General features: G+C 43.2%; 9 pseudogenes; all 9 read right to left on the bottom strand.

The window, feature by feature from the left end:
• Positions 1-142: 142 nt before the first annotated feature.
• Positions 143-261, bottom strand: LOC137112125 (5S ribosomal RNA; annotated as a pseudogene).
• An 856-nt stretch (positions 262-1,117) lies between these two features.
• LOC137112110 (5S ribosomal RNA) lies at positions 1,118-1,236 on the bottom strand (annotated as a pseudogene).
• Positions 1,237-9,159: 7,923 nt separating this feature from the next.
• Positions 9,160-9,278, bottom strand: LOC137111814 (5S ribosomal RNA; annotated as a pseudogene).
• Positions 9,279-10,135: 857 nt separating this feature from the next.
• LOC137111815 (5S ribosomal RNA) lies at positions 10,136-10,254 on the bottom strand (annotated as a pseudogene).
• An 857-nt stretch (positions 10,255-11,111) lies between these two features.
• On the bottom strand, positions 11,112-11,230 carry LOC137111816 (5S ribosomal RNA; annotated as a pseudogene).
• An 867-nt stretch (positions 11,231-12,097) lies between these two features.
• Positions 12,098-12,216, bottom strand: LOC137111817 (5S ribosomal RNA; annotated as a pseudogene).
• An 857-nt stretch (positions 12,217-13,073) lies between these two features.
• LOC137111819 (5S ribosomal RNA) lies at positions 13,074-13,192 on the bottom strand (annotated as a pseudogene).
• An 857-nt stretch (positions 13,193-14,049) lies between these two features.
• On the bottom strand, positions 14,050-14,168 carry LOC137112203 (5S ribosomal RNA; annotated as a pseudogene).
• An 857-nt stretch (positions 14,169-15,025) lies between these two features.
• LOC137111621 (5S ribosomal RNA) lies at positions 15,026-15,144 on the bottom strand (annotated as a pseudogene).
• Between the last annotated feature and the right edge of the window lie 48 nt (positions 15,145-15,192).

The raw sequence follows: 15,192 nt of genomic DNA on the forward strand, positions 1-15,192 counted from the left end.
AGTAATGAAGCACGATGGTTGGCAAACCAATAAAGTAGCAAAACAGTAATGAAAGAACAAAATTTGATGAAAATATAGAACAATTTCTATGAATAAATAGGCAGTAACACCAGCTTGTGCTGCCCGTAAACCCAAGCAAAAAAGCTTACAGCACCTGGTATTCCCAGGCGGTCTTCCTACCAAGTACTAACCAGGCCCGGCTCTATTTGGCTGCCGAAATCGGACGAGATCGGGCGCTTAGAGAGCGGTGTGGCCGTAAGCTGCATTTGACATCATCAACAGCTCTTAAAAACGCTGGAGAAGCAGAATGCATGACACTTGCTAAGAAGAAGATAAATGTGGCAAAGTACAAAGTACTATAACTGTACTGGTCTGTTACGCCCTTGTCTAGGGGTCAGGGTGCAACATACAAAGATAAATTAGCATGTTCCCTCTCCGATCCCCAAACCAAAATCCAGGATCGAGATGTTCCAACAGAATGATATTTATTTTAAACGAAAGAAAGTGTCAAACAAAACATGACACTACAACTCAGGGCGAACCAAGGCCAACATAATAAACAAAATAAGCCATTTCCCACAGAAAGTGCTAGCTAGCCTGATAGAAATAAACAAACCAAAAGACAGTCGCTAACCCTAACTCCCTAATGTGAAAACAGTCCAAAGAAAATGGCAGTTCACCCCTACAGATTTAATACTATTTACAAAATATACAATTTATAAACAAAACCACGGCACAAAACCTAACAATTCAAAAATGCTAAATAAGGTTTGGAAAGCAAGAACAGCAAACAGGTGCTGCTGCCAGAAAGAGCCTCGCTAGCTGTTGGGAACCGTACTTTTAAAACTCCAGGAAGTGTAGGATGGACCAATCAGCTTCCTGTACTTCCCCCAAATCCGGCCAATCAGGCAGGGCACCTATAAGAACAACAAAATAAAAACAACACATATGGCCAGGACCATAACATGGTCTACTAGTAATGAAGCACGATGGTTGACAAACCAATAAAGTAGCAAAACAGCAATGAAAGAACAAAATTTGATGAAAATATAGAACAATTTCTATGAATAAATAGGCAGTAACACCAGCTTGTGCTGCCCGTAAACCCAAGCAAAAAAGCTTACAGCACCTGGTATTCCCAGGCGGTCTTCCTACCAAGTACTAACCAGGCCCGGCTCTATTTGGCTGCCGAGATCGGACGAGATCAGGCGCTTAGAGAGCGGTTTGGCCGTAAGCTGCATTTGACATCATCAACAGCTCTTAAAAACGCTGGAGAAGCAGAATGCATGACACTTGCTAAGAAGAAGATAAATGTGGCAAAGTACAAAGTACTATAACTGTACTGGTCTGTTACGCCCCTGTCTAGGGGGTCAGGGTGCAACATACAAAGATAAATTAGCATGTTCCCTCTCCGATCCCCAAACCAAAATCCAGGATCGAGATGTTCCAACAGAATGATATTTATTTTAAACGAAAGAAAGTGTCAAACAAAACATGACACTACAACTCAGGGCGAACCAAGGCCAACACAATAAACAAAATAAGCCATTTCCCACAGAAAGTGCTAGCTAGCCTGATAGAAATAAACAAACCAAAAGACAGTCGCTAACCCTAACTCCCTAATGTGAAAACAGTCCAAAGAAAATGGCAGTTCACCCCTACAGATTTAATACTATTTACAAAATATACAATTTATAAACAAAACCACGGCACAAAACCTAACAATTCAAAAATGCTAAATAAGGTTTGGAAACCAAGAACAGCAAACAGGTGCTGATGCCAGAAAGAGCCTCGCTAGCTGTTGGGAACCGTACTTTTAAAACTCCAGGAAGTGTAGGATGGACCAATCAGCTTCCTGTACTGCCCCCCAATCCGGCCAATCAGGCAGGGCACCTATAAGAACAAGAAAATAAAAACAACACATATGGCCAGGACCGTAACATGGTCTACTAGTAATGAAGCACGATGGTTGGCAAACCAATAAAGTAGCAAAACAGCAATGAAAGAACAAAATTTGATGAAAATATAGAACAATTTCTATGAATAAATAGGCAGTAACACCAGCTTGTGCTGCCCGTAAACCCAAGCAAAAAAGCTTACAGCACCTGGTATTCCCAGGCGGTCTTCCTACCAAGTACTAACAAGGCCCGGCCCTATTTGGCTGCCGAGATCGGACGGGATCGGGCGCTTATTTTTTTTTTTTTTTTTTTTTATCTTTTTATTATCAAAAATACACTCTACAAAAAGAAATTAGGTATATACAGAGATAAATCAACAAAACATTACATCCATAGTTCTTTCAACTAAATTAAACAACTTAAAGCAAGATCTATTTCTCTAATGTAAATACATATATTTATAAATATAGGGGGATAACATTATAAACATGTCATATATCTATCCATATCTATCTATCTATCTATCTATATATATATATATAAATACCCATACATTTACACACATCTACCTCTTTATATATATCCCTATCTATATACATATACATACATATATACATACAAACATACATACAAATATACACACACACGCATACATTATACACACATACATTCATGTACCCGTACCTATATATATTTACATCTACACATACACATACATATACATATATACATATATATATATATATATATATATATACACACAAATACATACCAATACATATACTCATATAATAATAGGTCAAATAAAAGATCACCCAAAATCAAAGTGCATTCTACCCTCCCCATCTAACACACATAAATCATTTTTAACCCCCCATTTAATAAGAAACCCCTCATTATCAAGCGAAAACAGAATACCCAAATAATGTGACACCATATTTTGAAAAACCAACACCCTCCTCATCTTTTTCCCATCATACAATGCATAATTTCTGGCTATATACACAACATGACGAGCTACGCTCAACAAAAAATTCACTAATCCCACATTTATTTTTGTATGTCCCTTCACTAACCCAAAACACCACACCCAATCCCATGCCTCACCTTCCAAACCAGTCACCTTACACTTATTTCTTAATAGACTTTTTACCCAATTCCTGAATTTTTGTATGACCTCACAGTACAACAACAAGTGGTTAAAATCTTCATCTTCCACCCTACAGACCGGACAAGTTCTCGCATACGTGCTCTTACTAATCTGGTGGAGGACGACAGAAACCAGCACCCTTCTGTGACGCAGCAGGAAGTTTGAGTTTGCTATTGCAGGGGGAAGCCATTTATCATGCATATTAGTCCATATTGAAGAAGTGGGTCGGGTAGGGAACACATGAGACCATGAGGAGTTTGCTGTGGGCTGTTTGAATATTTTGTCAATTAGAACCTTGTACCAAAATTTTGACTGTAAGTCTTTAAATTCCCTATTTTTGCAATCACCGGAGAGTGAAAAATCAATTCTGCCATCCCCCACCAGCCCACCGTCTGCTTCCTGCAACTTCTCCCTCCATTCCAGTGGCATTCTCTGACCGATGTCTGTACAGAATTGTAACACCTTGGTCCATCTGATGTTCACACCTTTCCTTCTTACTTTCTTAAGGACTTCCAGAGGGTTTAAGGCCCCTGTCTGGTCCAGAACCTCCCCAATTTGGTTAAACGCCCCATTTAAGGCACCCCGGCCAACCAGCAATCTCTCCCGGCCACCGAGACGCGGGTTCCCAAAGATTGGCTGTTTAAGTACATCTTCTTTCGAAAACATTTTGCACTCTAGATGAGGCAAGACCTGAACCCACGCCTCAGCGGCCTCCTGGAAAAGTGGGTCCGCATCTGCCACAGGCCGTGCCAGCGCACTGCTGCATAAGTTATACTCCCCACACTCACCCCTCCTCCTTATCTCTGCATCGAAATAGTCCTTCCAAATATAATCAGTTTTATCACATAGCCATTTTTTAAAAAGTTTTAGTCTTAAAGATACTAATTTAGTTTTCAAATCGCAGAGATTCAAACCCCCTTTTTCGTATGGCCCAACTAGTGTCTTGTGCGCAATAGTAAAGGCCTTGCCTTTCCACAAGAAGCCACTGATAGCGCTGCACAGTCCGGACAGTACATCGCCCGGCAGGTGACAGACCTGCATGGCATAGACCAGCCCCGGCACTATTATAGAGTTTAAAATGACCACTCTTCCCTTCAGCCCAAGACCTCTCATCTTCCACAGTCCCAGCCTGGACCTACACCACGCAAGCCTCTCCTCCCAGGTTTTGCGGACGCTGACCAGCGGCTGAGGACAAATATATATTCCAAGCAGCTTGACCTCCGTCTCACCCCTTTTAAAATTCAGACCCACATCCCCTAGAGCAGACCCGGGCCCACAAATAAGGCTGGATTTCTCCCTATTCACTCGGGCTCCCGCCGCCTGCTCATATGCTTCAAGGTGCTTTAGCACCTGTTGCAAACTCTCACCATCTTTAACCATAATGCTTATATCATCGGCATACTGAGCTATTCTGAACTCATTGCCTTTGGGAGATGTTATCCCCTTGATAAGCGGATCGGTTAAGATGCATTGCGCAAGAGGCTCTGCTACAATTGCATATAGCATGGCAGACAGCGGACATCCCTGCCTCACTGATCTCTCTAGGGGGAAAGGATCTGTTAAGAGGCCGTTACATTTCACGACACTAGTAGCCCGGCTGTACAACAACTTCACCCATTCTCGAAAAATTGGGCCAAACCCAAAAACCCCCAGACATCCAAAGAGAAACTCATGACTGACCCTGTCAAATGCCTTCTCCAAATCAACACTGAGGTATATGCCCCCTGTCATCATTAGATTTTCGAAAGACAACTTTGTTGACAGGATGCAGTCAGAAATATCCCTCCCCGGAATACTGTAAGTCTGGGTAGGCCCAATTATCGAGCCGATCACTCCTTTGAGCCTAAAACCCAGTACCTTAGTCAGGATCTTATAGTCAGTGTTGAGCAGGCTGATTGGTCTATAGTTCGCTAGGTCAGATTTTTCCCCTTTATTTTTATACACAAGAGTGATCACTCCCCTCAGGAAGGACTCTGCACATCTGCCCTCCTCCTGTATGGCAAAAAACAGCCTACAGAGGACAGGGGCCAGCAGGTGACTGAAATGCTGGTAGAATTCAGCTGAGAGACCGTCCGAACCTGGGCTCCTTGATGTATTCAGGGCTAAGATTGCCTCTTTCACTTCTTCTAACTGGATGTTTTCATCACATAAAGCCGCATCCTCGTGACTGAGGGAGCAGCTAATTTTCCCAAGTACTTGATTTAACTTTATCTGTGAAATCTCTTGCCTACTAAATAAACTGGAATAAAAATCTTGCACGGTTTGTAAAATATCCACTGAATCAGTATGTGTGTTACCCTCCGAGTCCTTTATTTCAGAAATATATGTTTTGGACTGTTTCCTCTTTTCCAGGCCCAGAAAAAATGCAGTACAGCGCTCACCTTTCAACATATGCTGCGCTTTGCTGCGGATCATTGCACCCCTGCATTTTCTCTCATCCAACTGTCTCAACTGCTCCCTCAGCACGAGATACGTCTCCAACGGATGTCCACACCCAGCCTCAACCAACTCAAGCTCCTTTTTCAGGCGGTCCCTCAGCTCATCCTCCCCTCTTTTCTCTCTTTGTCTTTTCTCTCTGCTCAATGCGATGCAGCGCTTCTTGATTTTTAACTTAGTGCGCTCCCACCACTCAATGATGTCCACCACAAACTCACTTTGATCACAAAGAGCAGAGAGAAAAGACTCCATTTTTGCTCTAAAAAAACCATCCTCTAAGAGGCTTGAATTAAAGCACCATAAGCCCCCATTCCTCCGAACTCTGCCCTCCCCCAGATCCACTCTCAGAGAGGCATGATCACTCCAAGTGCAAAACTCATATTTGCAGTTATTTAAAACCGGAACCAAACCCGACGCTAGCAAGCACAAATCTATTCTAGATTGTTTCAGCCTGCCCAACACCACTTGCCTGCGCGAATACGCACGGGTACCGGGGTTCAGTACTCTCCATGCATCCATCAAATCACACTCTTCCATCCATTCAAACACAGCCGACCTGCTAGTGTCATTCTTAAATTTATTGTTGGCACCCACATCTATCCTAGCCAGCGTCACATTCCAGTCCCCTATCACCACCGAGCGATCATCTGTCCATCTTTTACAGCGCCTGAAAAAAACCCTCCTCTCTCCTTCACTATTTGGCCCATATAAGTTCACAATTCTATATCTCCTACTTTGTTCAATTACATCGATCACCAGTAGCCTTCCCTGATCATCCTTAGCAATTTGCACGACACTCTCAAACAGTCCAGGCTTCACAAAGATTGCTACCCCTGCAGTTTTGTCTGGGGATAGAGAATAAAAAAGATCCCCTCTCCAAAAGCACTTTATGCTTTTTATTGTCTCAGAGGTCCACCTGCATTCCTGGACGCACAGGATGTCACACAGCATTTTCCCGCAAACCTGTTCAATTCTCTCAATGCTTTTAAGCCCATTCAAATTTTGAGAAAAAAGCAGCATTCCCAGCAAAAAAACTAGAATCGGCCCTGTCATTTTTTGGCACATTTCTTACCCTTATTTCTATACCCTCCCTCAGTTCCACTTAGCTTACCCTGCTGTACCCTCTTCCTAACCTGTTTTACCCATTGGACATCCATCTCCAAATCTGAGTCCACGCTAGTAGCCTGGGGAGCCAGCGGGGCTACATCAGAAGTGGGTATTCGAGTGGTGGATTCTACTTCATTTTGCGAGTGAGGCACATTCGGCTCAGGCCGGGGTGAGTCTAGCCAGCCCCCTTCAGGGCGACTCGCCGCATCCCCGCTCCAGTCCGCCAGCACATGATCCATACTGGATCCCAACTCATCGACCCCCTCATTTCTTATGCCCTCTTGCACCAACAAGTCAGCACTCTGTGACACCATCTCATCTCCAAGCTCATTCTCACTCTCTGTCTCGCTACCCAGGGCTGGCTCCTCTGCAGGCCTGACATTACTCCTTTCATCATCAGAGATGGAGTCCCGGTTTACCACCCCTTCCCCTTCACCTGCATTACGGCAATTACATTGCTCCGCTGGGGCATGGCACGCAACACACCTGTGCGCCCAGGCATCACACTCACGTGCATAATGACCCTGTTTATTGCACTTAAAGCATGTAAAATCAGGGCAATCTCTAACTATATGTCCAGGCTGTAGACACATCCTACACACTTTAACCTGATTATTATGGATAACCCTAAAATATTCTGGCCCTGTGGCCGTCATAAATTTAGAGGAATATGGCAATGATTGTACAGTTTCATTAAATTTAACTTTAACATATCTTGTTCCATCCGCCACATCAGTCCCAGGCCATAACCGTCTTTTAATCGGAGAGATTGCTCTCACCCCCCACACATCCAGTTTTTCCAAAATGTCCTCATCCGCAATATAGGCCGGCAGATTCAAAAACGACACCACCAATTCATCGATAGCTAAAGTTTTAACCATCACCACAGCTCTACCCACTTTAAATCCGTCTAAGAGTCTTTTTTTCCCAGCCTCGCTCTTGACCGTCACCTCGTATTTATTCGGCCCCGTCTCCCGCAATGCCACGATGCCTCCACACACATCACGCATTGCTCTCAGCAGTTCCATTGTCTTCACTCTCTCCTCTCCCACCACCTCAGCCAAAACAGTCAAATCTCTATCATACCGCATTTCTTTGCCCGTCTCTGTCACTCCACCCGGCACCGAACGCGTGCTTACCCGATCTCCCTGTTGTCTCTCATCCGCCGCCACACAGTCATTCTCCATTCTCCGACCAGGCCGCTCCTTTGCAATCTCCATCCTTTTCTCCACCTGCTTGACACCTTTATTCAGCGACTTCCTCGTCTCCTCCGCCAGCTCCAGCTCGTTCCCTCTCAATGTGCTTTCCCCACCGACGCCATTTTTCTCCGTTTCCATTCTCCTCCTTCCGCTTTTTCCCGCCACTGTAAACCAGGCTTCTTCTTCTCGCCTGCCTCTGCCGTTCTCCATTACGAGTAGTCTATTAGAACTCGCTCAAAAACGAAAACCCAAAAAAGTTCAAAAACTAGGAAACCACAATAAATAAAGGCGCCCCCGAACGGAGAAACTCCGCCGGGGGGTTTCATAAAGATATTGAAAACAAACTCAAACTCACTATACTGGCTAGGCAAAACACTAATATGAAAACGAAAAATGCGCGACAAACGCGGAGCAGCTCACATGCGTGTCTCTACCTGAAGCACACTGATTCGGAAAGACCACTCCCCTTTCCTCCTCCAATCGGGCGCTTAGAGAGCGGTGTGGCCGTAAGCTGCATTTGACATCATCAACAGCTCTTAAAAACGCTAGAGAAGCAGAATGCATGACACTTGCTAAGAAGAAGATAAATGTGGCAAAGTACAAAGTACTATAACTGTACTGGTCTGTTACGCCCCTGTCTAGGGGGTCAGGGTGAAACATACAAAGATAAATTAGCATGTTCCCTCTCCGATCCCCAAACCAAAATCCAGGATCGAGATGTTCCAACAGAATGATATTTATTTTAAACGAAAGAAAGTGTCAAACAAAACATGACACTACAACTCAGGGCGAACCAAGGCAAACATAATAAACAAAATAAGCCATTTCCCACAGAAAGTGCTAGCTAGCCTGATAGAAATAAACAAACCAAAAGACAGTCGCTAACCCTAACTCCCTAATGTGAAAACAGTCCAAAGAAAATGGCAGTTCACCCCTACAGATTTAATACTATTTACAAAATATACAATTTATAAACAAAACCACGGCACAAAACCTAACAATTCAAAAATGCTAAATAAGGTTTGGAAACCAAGAACAGCAAACAGGTGCTGCTGCCAGAAAGAGCCTCGCTAGCTGTTGGGAACCGTACTTTTAAAACTCCAGGAAGTGTAGGATGGACCAATCAGCTTCCTGTACTGCCCCCCAATCCGGCCAATCAGGCAGGGCACCTATAAGAACAAGAAAATAAAAACAACACATATGGCCAGGACCGTAACATGGTCTACTAGTAATGAAGCACGATGGTTGGCAAACCAATAAAGTAGCAAAACAGCAATGAAAGAACAAAATTTGATGAAAATATAGAACAATTTCTATGAATAAACAGGCAGTAACACCAGCTTGTGCTGCCCGTAAACCCAAGCAAAAAAGCTTACAGCACCTGGTATTCCCAGGCGGTCTTCCTACCAAGTACTAACCAGGCCCGGCTCTATTTGGCTGCCGAGATCGGACGAGATCGGGCGCTTAGAGAGCGGTGTGGCCGTAAGCTGCATTTGACATCATCAACAGCTCTTAAAAACGCTGGAGAAGTAGAATGCATGACACTTGCTAAGAAGAAGATAAATGTGGCAAAGTACAAAGTACTATAACTGTACTGGTCTGTTACGCCCCTGTCTAGGGGGTCAGGGTGCAACATACAAAGATAAATTAGCATGTTCCCTCTCCCATCCCCAAACCAAAATCCAGGATCGAGATGTTCCAACAGAATGATATTTATTTTAAACGAAAGAAAGTGTCAAACAAAACATGACACTACAACTCAGGGCGAACCAAGGCCAACATAATAAACAAAATAAGCCATTTCCCACAGAAAGTGCTAGCTAGCCTGATAGAAATAAACAAACCAAAAGACAGTCGCTAACCCTAACTCCCTAATGTGAAAACAGTCCAAAGAAAATGGCAGTTCACCCCTACAGATTTAATACTATTTACAAAATATACAATTTATAAACAAAACCACGGCACAAAACCTAACAATTCAAAAATGCTAAATAAGGTTTGGAAACCAAAAACAGCAAACAGGTGCTGATGCCAGAAAGAGCCTCGCTAGCTGTTGGGAACCGTACTTTTAAAACTCCAGGAAGTGTAGGATGGACCAATCAGCTTCCTGTACTGCCCCCCAATCCGGCCAATCAGGCAGGGCACCTATAAGAACAAGAAAATAAAAACTACACATATGGCCAGGACCGTAACATGGTCTACTAGTAATGAAGCACGATGGTTGGCAAACCAATAAAGTAGCAAAACAGCAATGAAAGAACAAAATTTGATGAAAATATAGTACAATTTCTATGAATAAATAGGCAGTAACACCAGCTTGTGCTGCCCGTAAACCCAAGCAAAAAAGCTTACAGCACCTGGTATTCCCAGGCGGTCTTCCTACCAAGTACTAACCAGGCCCGGCTCTATTTGGCTGCCGAGATCGGACGAGATCGGGCGCTTAGAGAGCGGTGTGGCCGTAAGCTGCATTTGACATCATCAACAGCTCTTAAAAACGCTGGAGAAGTAGAATGCATGACACTTGCTAAGAAGAAGATAAATGTGGCAAAGTACAAAGTACTATAACTGTACTGGTCTGTTACGCCCCTGTCTAGGGGGTCAGGGTGCAACATACAAAGATAAATTAGCATGTTCCCTCTCCCATCCCCAAACCAAAATCCAGGATCGAGATGTTCCAACAGAATGATATTTATTTTAAACGAAAGAAAGTGTCAAACAAAACATGACACTACAACTCAGGGCGAACCAAGGCCAACACAATAAACAAAATAAGCCATTTCCCACAGAAAGTGCTAGCTAGCCTGATAGAAATAAACAAACCAAAAGACAGTCGCTAACCCTAACTCCCTAATGTGAAAACAGTCCAAAGAAAATGGCAGTTCACCCCTACAGATTTAATACTATTTACAAAATATACAATTTATAAACAAAACCACGGCACAAAACCTAACAATTCAAAAATGCTAAATAAGGTTTGGAAACCAAGAACAGCAAACAGGTGCTGATGCCAGAAAGAGCCTCGCTAGCTGTTGGGAACCGTACTTTTAAAACTCCAGGAAGTGTAGGATGGACCAATCAGCTTCCTGTACTGCCCCCCAATCCGGCCAATCAGGCAGGGCACCTATAAGAACAAGAAAATAAAAACAACACATATGGCCAGGACCGTAACATGGTCTACTAGTAATGAAGCACGATGGTTGGCAAACCAATAAAGTAGCAAAACAGCAATGAAAGAACAAAATTTGATGAAAATATAGAACAATTTCTATGAATAAATAGGCAGTAACACCAGCTTGTGCTGCCCGTAAACCCAAGCAAAAAAGCTTACAGCACCTGGTATTCCCAGGCGGTCTTCCTACCAAGTACTAACCAGGCCCGGCTCTATTTGGCTGCCGAGATCGGACGAGATCGGGCGCTTAGAGAGCGGTGTGGCCGTAAGCTGCATTTGACATCATCAACAGCTCTTAAAAACGCTAGAGAAGCAGAATGCATGACACTTGCTAAGAAGAAGATAAATGTGGCAAAGTACAAAGTACTATAACTGTACTGGTCTGTTACGCCCTTGTCTAGGGGGTCAGGGTGCAACATACAAAGATAAATTAGCATGTTCCCTCTCCGATCCCCAAACCAAAATCCAGGATCGAGATGTTCCAACAGAATGATATTTATTTTAAACGAAAGAAAGTGTCAAACAAAACATGACACTACAACTCAGGGCGAACCAAGGCCAACATAATAAACAAAATAAGCCATTTCCCACAGAAAGTGCTAGCTAGCCTGATAGAAATAAACAAACCAAAAGACAGTCGCTAACCCTAACTCCCTAATGTGAAAACAAGAGAAAACAATCAAAAGAAAATGGCAGTCCACCCCTACAGATTTAATACTATTTACAAAATATACAATTTATAAACAAAACCACGGCACAAAACCTAACAATTCAAAAATGCTAAATAAGGTTTGGAAAGCAAGAACAGCAAACAGGTGCTGCTGCCAGAAAGAGCCTCGCTAGCTGTTGGGAACCGTACTTTTAAAACTCCAGGAAGTGTAGGATGGACCAATCAGCTTCCTGTACTTCCCCCAAATCCGGCCAATCAGGAAGGGCACCTATAAGAACAACAAAATAAAAACAACACATATGGCCAGGACCGTGACATGGTCTACTAGTAATGAAGCACGATGGTTGACAAACCAATAAAGTAGCAAAACAGCAATGAAAGAACAAAATTTGATGAAAATATAGAACAATTTCTATGAATAAATAGGCAGTAAAACCAGCTTGTGCTGCCCGTAAACCCAAGCAAAAAAGCTTACAGCACCTGGTATTCCCAGGCGGTCTTCCTACCAAGTACTAACCAGGCCCGGCTCTATTTGGCTGCCGAGATCGGACGAGATCGGGCGCTTAGAGAGCGGTGTGGCCGTAAGCTGCATTTGACATCATCAACAGCTCTTAAAAACGCTGGAGAAGCAGAATGCATGACACTTGCTAAGAAGAAGATAAATGTGGCAAAGTACAAAGTACTATAACTGTACTGGTCTGTTACGCCCCTGTCTAGGGGGTCAGGGTGCAACATACAAAGATAAATTAGCATGTTCCCTCTCCGATCCCCAAACCAAAATCCAGGATCGAGATGTTCCAACAGAATGATATTTATTTTAAACGAAAGAAAGTGTCAAACAAAACATGACACTACAACTCAGGGCGAACCAAGGCCAACATAATAAACAAAATAAGCCATTTCCCACAGAAAGTGCTAGCTAGCCTGATAGAAATAAACAAACCAAAAGACAGTCGCTAACCCTAACTCCCTAATGTGAAAACAGTCCAAAGAAAATGGCAGTTCACCCCTACAGATTTAATACTATTTACAAAATATACAATTTATAAACAAAACCACGGCACAAAACCTAACAATTCAAAAATGCTAAATAAGGTTTGGAAACCAAGAACAGCAAACAGGTGCTGATGCCAGAAAGAGCCTCGCTAGCTGTTGGGAACCGTACTTTTAAAACTCCAGGAAGTGTAGGATGGACCAATCAGCTTCCTGTACTGCCCCCCAATCCGGCCAATCAGGCAGGGCACCTATAAGAACAAGAAAATAAAAACAACACATATGGCCAGGACCGTAACATGGTCTACTAGTAATGAAGCACGATGGTTGGCAAACCAATAAAGTAGCAAAACAGCAATGAAAGAACAAAATTTGATGAAAATATAGAACAATTTCTATGAATAAATAGGCAGTAACACCAGCTTGTGCTGCCCGTAAACCCAAGCAAAAAAGCTTACAGCACCTGGTATTCCCAGGCGGTCTTCCTACCAAGTACTAACCAGGCCCGGCTCTATTTGGCTGCCGAGATCGGACGAGATCGGGCGCTTAGAGAGCGGTGTGGCCGTAAGCTGCATTTGACATCATCAACAGCTCTTAAAAACGCTAGAGAAGCAGAATGCATGACACTTGCTAAGAAGAAGATAAATGTGGCAAAGTACAAAGTACTATAACTGTACTGGTCTGTTACGCCCCTGTCTAGGGGGTCAGGGTGAAACATACAAAGATAAATTAGCATGTTCCCTCTCCGATCCCCAAACCAAACTCCAGGATCGAGATGTTCCAACAGAATGATATTTATTTTAAACGAAAGAAAGTGTCAAACAAAACATGACACTACAACTCAGGGCGAACCAAGGCCAACATAATAAACAAAATAAGCCATTTCCCACAGAAAGTGCTAGCTAGCCTGATAGAAATAAACAAACCAAAAGACAGTCGCTAACCCTAACTCCCTAATGTGAAAACAGTCCAAAGAAAATGGCAGTTCACCCCTACAGATTTAATACTATTTACAAAATATACAATTTATAAACAAAACCACGGCACAAAACCTAACAATTCAAAAATGCTAAATAAGGTTTGGAAACCAAGAACAGCAAACAGGTGCTGATGCCAGAAAGAGCCTCGCTAGCTGTTGGGAACCGTACTTTTAAAACTCCAGGAAGTGTAGGATGGACCAATCAGCTTCCTGTACTGCCCCCCAATCCGGCCAATCAGGCAGGGCACCTATAAGAACAAGAAAATAAAAACAACACATATGGCCAGGACCGTAACATGGTCTACTAGTAATGAAGCACGATGGTTGGCAAACCAATAAAGTAGCAAAACAGCAATGAAAGAACAAAATTTGATGAAAATATAGTACAATTTCTATGAATAAATAGGCAGTAACACCAGCTTGTGCTGCCCGTAAACCCAAGCAAAGAAGCTTACAGCACCTGGTATTCCCAGGCGGTCTTCCTACCAAGTACTAACAAGGCCCGGCCCTATTTGGCTGCCGAGATCGGACGGGATCGGGCGCTTAGAGAGCGGTGTGGCCGTAAGCTGCATTTGACATCATCAACAGCTCTTAAAAACGCTGGAGAAGCAGAATGCATGACACTTGCTAAGAAGAAGATAAATGTGGCAAAGTACAAAGTACTATAACTGTACTGGTCTGTTACGCCCCTGTCTAGGGGGTCAGGGTGCAACATACAAAGATAAATTAGCATGTTCCCTCTCCGATCCCCAAACCAAAATCCAGGATCGAGATGTTCCAACAGAATGATATTTATTTTAAACGAAAGAAAGTGTCAAACAAAACATGACACTACAACTCAGGGCGAACCAAGGCCAACATAATAAACAAAATAAGCCATTTCCCACAGAAAGTGCTAGCTAGCCTGATAGAAATAAACAAACCAAAAGACAGTCGCTAACCCTAACTCCCTAATGTGAAAACAGTCCAAAGAAAATGGCAGTTCACCCCTACAGATTTAATACTATTTACAAAATATACAATTTATAAACAAAACCACGGCACAAAACCTAACAATTCAAAAATGCTAAATAAGGTTTGGAAAGCAAGAACAGCAAACAGGTGCTGATGCCAGAAAGAGCCTCGCTAGCTGTTGGGAACCGTACTTTTAAAACTCCAGGAAGTGTAGGATGGACCAATCAGCTTCCTGTACTGCCCCCCAATCCGGCCAATCAGGCAGGGCACCTATAAGAACAAGAAAATAAAAACAACACATATGGCCAGGACCGTAACATGGTCTACTAGTAATGAAGCACGATGGTTGGCAAACCAATAAAGTAGCAAAACAGCAATGAAAGAACAAAATTTGATGAAAATATAGAACAATTTCTATGAATAAATAGGCAGTAACACCAGCTTGTGCTGCCCGTAAACCCAAGCAAAGAAGCTTACAGCACGTGGTATTCCCAGGCGGTCTTCCTACCAAGTACTAACAAGGCCCGGCCCTATTTGGCTGCCGAGATCGGACGGGATCGGGCGCTTAGAGAGCAGTGTGGCCGTAAGCTGCATTTGACATCATCAACAGCTCTTAAAAACGCTGGAGAAGCAGAAT

The sequence above is a fragment of the Channa argus genome, unplaced genomic scaffold (assembly GCF_033026475.1).
Source record: "Channa argus isolate prfri unplaced genomic scaffold, Channa argus male v1.0 Contig011, whole genome shotgun sequence".
NCBI classification, from domain to species: Eukaryota; Metazoa; Chordata; class Actinopteri; order Anabantiformes; family Channidae; genus Channa; species Channa argus.